Here is a 6,528-nt window from a genome sequence, read left to right on the forward strand (position 1 = left end):
TGAGAAGCTTTGCGATTGTTTGAGATCATTCTGTTAAGATTGCTCACAGGACACGAATAGTCGAGTTTATTTGAGAGCTTACGTGGCCACCAGTGATAATGCTGGAATCTTTGATAGCACGTGTATACAAGCGGACGCGCTTTACCGCTTGGCAGATTCTCGACGGCTGATGCTCTATTCGCTGCTATCAGTGTACAGCTTGGATTGCTTGTACAGTTAGACCTGGACATAACGAAATTCACAAATTCCCCCCAAAATTCCCAAAAGTTACAAAGAGGTTTTCGTTATATGTAGTTTAAGCACGAAAATTAGGAAAAGAAATGCACAAATTAAACAGAAGGCGAACTAAAGGCAGAGCTCACCTGAAACATTTATTTAGCGGCAAAAAACGCAGCAATAACTGCATTATTTTGCTCACTTGCTTGTTCATGAGGGATGGCAATACTGGACCATGTGTGATGCTGCCACTTTGCGCTCCGTCGGCAGCGGGGCAACCGCAGAATATGCATGTGCCTCCTGTTCATGCCAAAATGACGAAGTTCAGGGCAAAATCGCCAGGTTGTCAGCGGCGAAAATTTTTTATATGAAGGTTGTCTCTTGCTGCCACTTTGTTACATAGAGGTCGCAAATACATGTGCTTCTATGTTGTTACAGCGGGGAATAAAAAAACTTCATAATATCGAGGAATTCATTGTATGCAGGTTCGTCATAGGCAGAATTAACTGTAGCTTGACTTCTCGTTTCTTCGGCACACAAATTCGAACAAATAGAGTTAAGTCTTTAATAGCCCGGCTGCAGTCTTCTTCACAGTCACGACCAGGAGACAATATTGTGCAAAGTGGTAATGGCGCAACACAGGGCAAAAAAAAAAACAAGGACGGGAAAGAGCATTTTTTTCATCCTTTTTTTCTTCACTCTTGTATTGTTACCACTGTGTGCAGTAATTAAAGTCTGTCTTCTGAAGGTTTGCTTATGGATGTATGCTTTCCACATTATGCTGCTTTCCTTCATTAGTAAATGTTTGAGGGTGGCTCAGTGCCCCCTTTAGGAGATCTAGCAACATCGATTGAATATTAACAGCACACAGTTTGACAACCTAGGTGTTGGAATTTGTGTCCAAATTTTCTTTGGCCACCTTGTCCCGATAATGACAAATTAAAGCACCTGAGTCAAGACAGCAGCGTTCACCGTTCACCTTCAAGCAAATGTAGCTTCTTACCTTCAGTGAAAATCATCGTAAATGCTTTCTTTGTCATCAGCTAAGGAAACGTGGGACGCCTTAGTAACATGCCCTCTGCTCTCATTTACAGTAATCCCACTCCTGCGCCAAAGTGCGCCAAATGGGATTTACTGTGCCATCCTGATAATATCGACTGAAATTGCACCAAACTGTGCCAGAGTCACGGGTTTGGGGCCGTCTGTCTCCTGCAATCATGCCACCGGCACACCAAAACACGTACAGCTTGATCTTGGGGCCGTCAAAATCACAGCCACGGACCAAGAATAATTCCGCTTAAGAAACGGCGCTCGTGCATGCGTTCGAAGTAAAACACTGTGCCGACGCAGCTTCTGGTGTGCGAGTCGGCTCGACGGCAAAATGCGCTTTCTGCAAATTCTTGTGACGTCTGTAGGCCAATTGATAGCGTAAAAGTGTGGCAGTGCTTTGTCTGTTCCAGAAACACTGCTGGTAGCTCGTTTCAAGCGTCGCACGGCACGCAGCTATAGCAATGTTCACTAATTACACACGTGCCGCTTAAATGTCTGTTGCTTCCGTTTCCGGGCATCGCAGAATGAAATCTGGGAATGCTAGCAATAGATATATGAAACAATATAGAATTTTTTGTGCTTCACGTCTGTGGAAAAGCACGTGAACAGTAAGAACGTGTTGACACTTTACCTCAAATATACATCATTCATGGAAATTTATCCAGAAGAGCTTTTTCATAATTCCTTCCACCAGCACATCCGGGTTTGTAATCGCTGTTGCGGTAAATACCCCTAAAAGTCCCTTCGCTTTCGAGATTGTGAGTGCTAGGGTCCCAACTTGAATTTTTCGCTTGCTTTTTTAAAAAATGTCGTCACGTTAATAAAAGCATGCCTCCTGGAGAGAGCAGCTGCAATTCGGTTTTAATATGCGCAACTGTCAGTAGCGGGCCCGTCGCTGACTGCCCTGGTGTCGGAAGGCCCACTGTAAAGTGGCTACGCCATGTTACACGTCTGCCTCTCACTTTTATGTGTCAGTAGCTGACGGTTAAAAAAAAAAAGTCAGCTTTGCTTCAGGGCGAATGAATGAGGTACCAACAAATTGTATTGTTGTACAATGTAAGGCTAGTAGCTAACCCTTTTGGATCCGATCTCGTGTAACTCAACGCTCGCTTTAAGGGAATATGGCCGTTCCAGGGACTGAAGCGGTTTTTGTGGTGTCATTTTTCTAAACGCGAAGTAAGCACAGAAAATTCGGTTCCTACTGTACCAGACGTCGCAACATGATATGAGCTTCTCGTCACGTGCTCGTGCAAAATATTGCGACATTTCCACGGCAGTTCCGCACTGTCGCTCCATACGTGACTCAGAAGTGGCCATTCTGAATATTTTGGTGATGAAAAAGTGGCTATTTTCGAAGTTTTGGTACCTGCATAACTAGCCGGACTGCTGCGTCAAGTCAGGAGCATTAGTACTGTAGCCTGACATCAAGCTAGTGTTGATGTCAGTAGGTGAGCCATGGGAAAATTGGCTTTATTATCAAAATAAAATGTCAGTATTTGCTGAGCTTCGCACTTGCACATAGCTTTCTTTGTATACAGGAGATTTCTCTGGCAGAGTAAACTTTCCTCCGAAAAATGGTGTCAGTACCCGTTTAATGCCGTGCGAAAGCCGGTGGACATACGGAATTTGACATTTTTTTCCGTAGTATCGTGTCGTAGTTTCTAGCAGCATGTTGTCCTGTGTCCTCTTTTCTTGTGTGCCGTGTTTGTTGTGCCTCCCTCTACATCATGCACCAACACCAATCCTCCCAACTTTTTATTATACTAGAACACACGATGCGCGGAGCGATGTTATCGATTTCGACTTCATACAGAAAATGATGGCACCGGCGACGGTCACTGTAGAAGGATTGAAGAATGTTCAAAACTGTCGCTGCGTAAACCTGCAGTGTGCATCCATATCACTGTGGTCGCAGTAACAAAAATGAGGAGCCATTCCACTCTGCGATGTGAATGACCAGCGAAGCTGTTTAGCGCACGGTACAGAGATTACATAGTGGAGGCCATTTTCGTATGTAAGGCCAGGTTTTAACGGCCAGGCTGTTAATGTTCAATACGCAATATTAATGTGAAAAACTTGGATGCCTCATGGATCGTGAAAATTGACCATTGGCAGCGTCAACACGAGTGATACAAAAAATGATCACTTGATGACGTCATCATGACGTCATGGATCGCCAAGACTTGACGTCATGGCATCATGCACTGTGACGTTGCAGGATCTTGCATCACATGACATAGTCGCTTTGCACTAGCTCCGTGATCGGTGCGCCGATCAAGGAGGCAGTGCAGAACCAGGTGAGGTGCGGAAAGCTTGCAATGCCTGATTCTGGTCCTGGAGGTGATGCAAAACCTCCTTAGGTGCAGAGAGCTTTGTCTAGAAGTCTGGAAGCACTGCGAGAATGCTCTGTTTAAAGCGCCAGGAGGTCTCAGAAAGGGGGAGTGTCAGAGGAGGTGTGCGTCATGTTGTGCCCGGCAATACGATCTGTTGAGAAGAAAAGGTCCCCCTAAGACGACTCCCCCTAAGACGATTTCGGCTTGGAGTAGTCTTAGGGGAATGCATTAGGGACAGTGTGACTCTTTAGCATTGATGCACTGTTGTATTTCGCGGCGTTTGTCTACCACGTCTGCTGATAACCACATATAGTAATACCTCGTTAACTCGAAGTAGTAAAAAACAAAAAAAAATTCGAGATAAGTAGATTTTTCAGATAACAAAGCTGCGCAAATTCCATTGATAAGTCCAGTTCTATCTAACAACATTATCACTACTGACCAGTTTTTTAACAGGAGTGCCTAACTAGCTGTTTGTAAAGGTTTTAAAGAAAAATTACATACCAGAGCTATCAACCAGCTGTCTTTTTTGGCACTGTCTTTTTATGTAGTGCAGGAAGGCTTAGACTGGTCTGCTTCTCAGTAAGACTTGCACCTTGAGCTTTCTTGAGTTGCTTAACCCATTGGCTTCCGCGGCCGGCACTCTGCCGGCCAGGTTGGCGAGGCCAAAAGCGCTTTGACCGGCGAAGCGCCGGCCGCCTTGAAAATGTTTATTTTTTACATTGTTTCATAGATGGCAGCACAGTACTTTGTGTTTGCTTTTTGCTTGGTATATTATCCTCTAGATGGACATAGTTGTCCAGGTTTTTTAGCTGTTTGAAAGTGGTTTTTTTCTTCAGAGGCGAAGGGTGCACTATCGCGGCTTTTTCGAAACATGGCGTCACGGAAGAAACGCGGTTTGACGGATGAAGAAATACTGAATCTTGTGTTCGACAGTGACCAAGAAAGTGACGTTTGCGATGAGGACGATGTTTTGTTAGACAATGGGGACTGCCAAACTGATGAAAGTGGTAGTGACGAAGAAGAGAATCTGTGTTCAGCGGACGCCTCCATGGATGCTTCGCAGACATTTCCAAAGAAGCGCAGGATTGAAAACTGGCGATGGGAAGATGACAGTGTTGAAAAAATTGTCGAGCACCCTTTCAGCGGCCAACCAGGTATCAAGAGATCCATAGAGCTTCAAGTAGGTGCAAATCCGAGTGCTCTTGGAATGTTCAACGCGCTTCTTGGAGAAGAGATTTGGGGGATAACTGCTTTGCACACAAACGCCTTTGCAATCGAGAAGCAGCGCTCGCATCCCGACCCCTCATGGCATGAAACAACGCCAAGTGAAATGAAAGCTTATTTCGCCATGTGCGTGTTGATGAGCCAAGTGAAAAAGAGCAGCATTCAGTCCTACTGGTCAACGAGACCTGTCATCAGCACACCATTTTTTGCCACTGTCATGCCAAGACATCACTTTTGGGCACTGTCACGCTATCTGCATTTCTGCGACAACAGCATTCCCCAAAATGGAGATAGGCTCTGGAAGATACGGCCTGTCCTTGAGCACATACTAAAATCCATTGGTGCAGCCTATCATCCCGAAGAAGATCTTGCGGTCGACGAAAGCCTGAAGAAGTTTCGCGGTCGGCTGTCTTACGTTCAGTTCAATCCTTCGAAACGAGCAAGGTTTGGATTGAAATTCTACAAACTGTGTGAGTCATCGAGTGGTTACTGCCTGAATTTCTCTATTTATACTGGAAAAAGTGAGAAAACACCAGCGACTGATGGGCTATTGTGCAGTGAGGCCGTTGTTCTTGACCTCGTTGGAAAACACTTACATGATGGCCACACGATATATATGGACAACTGGTATTCTTCACCGATACTGTTTCGTCGCCTTAAAGAATCTGGTTCGAATGCAGTGGGTACAGTTCGTCTACATCGTAAGAACATGCCAGATGAATTCAAGAAACTCAAGATGAAAAAAGGTGAATGCAAAGCTCTCTTTGCACAAGGCATCATGGCTCTGACATGGCAAGATAAAAAGCAAGTAACTATGCTCTCTACCTTGCACAATGCAGCTAATGTGACCGATTCAGGAAAGAAGGGTCGCCAGAACGGCTTGCCAGTTTTGAAACCGCAAGTTGTACTTGATTACAACCGAGGCATGGGAGGAGTTGATCGCGAGGACCAACAACTCGCTTCCTTTCCCATCATGAGAAGATATGAGAAAGGCTACAAGAAAATCTTCTTTTACATTATGGACATCACTGTGTATAACAGCTATGCTCTATTTGTCAAAGCAACTGGCAAGCGGCTCCACTACACTGATTGGAAGGTCAATCTCGCTGAGGCCATTTTCGAAGAGACCACTCTGCCCCTCTACCATGATCGAAGAAACCGCCTGTAGCGGCCTCACCAATGCGCCTACAAGCCGCCGAATGGGCTCATTTTCCTCGCCACATCCTGCCAAACAAAGTCAAGCAAAATCCATCAAGACTTTGCTTAGTTTGTAAGGCACACGGCAAAAAGTCCGAGAGCCGATGGGAGTGTGAAAAATGTGAAGTTGCTCTTCACATGCCTGTGTGCTTCAAACTTTTTCACACACGAAAGTCATACTGAAGCACCTGATGCAGTCAAGCATTGTTAAGCAAATAAAACAAAGTTTGTTATTCTATGACGTTTGTTGCGGATTTTATTGCGGTTTAGGTGCACCTACCCAAGCCGTCGGCGGGCGCGAAAATTTTCCGGCAGTATACCAGGCGGGAACGGCCGCGGAGAGCGCGGAAGCCAATGGGTTAACATGTCGCATGTGCCGATCATCCCCGCCGCTGCACTCAACTTTAATTCGCATCAAGTGAAGCACGTTTCTTGTTTCGGTCGATGTCGTCACCCCTTGAGTAGCTGTGTCCACACTGCTGCGATCAGTCTTTGACACGACGTT

At 45.5% G+C, this 6,528-nt stretch overlaps 1 pseudogene; it reads left to right on the top strand.

Annotated features, from left to right (window-relative positions):
• The first annotated feature begins 5,376 nt into the window (after positions 1 to 5,376).
• LOC125756289 (piggyBac transposable element-derived protein 4-like) lies at positions 5,377 to 6,294 on the top strand (annotated as a pseudogene).
• Positions 6,295 to 6,528: the final 234 nt, after the last annotated feature.

This window comes from Rhipicephalus sanguineus, chromosome 11 (genome assembly GCF_013339695.2).
Source record: "Rhipicephalus sanguineus isolate Rsan-2018 chromosome 11, BIME_Rsan_1.4, whole genome shotgun sequence".
NCBI lineage: Eukaryota > Metazoa > Arthropoda > Arachnida > Ixodida > Ixodidae > Rhipicephalus > Rhipicephalus sanguineus.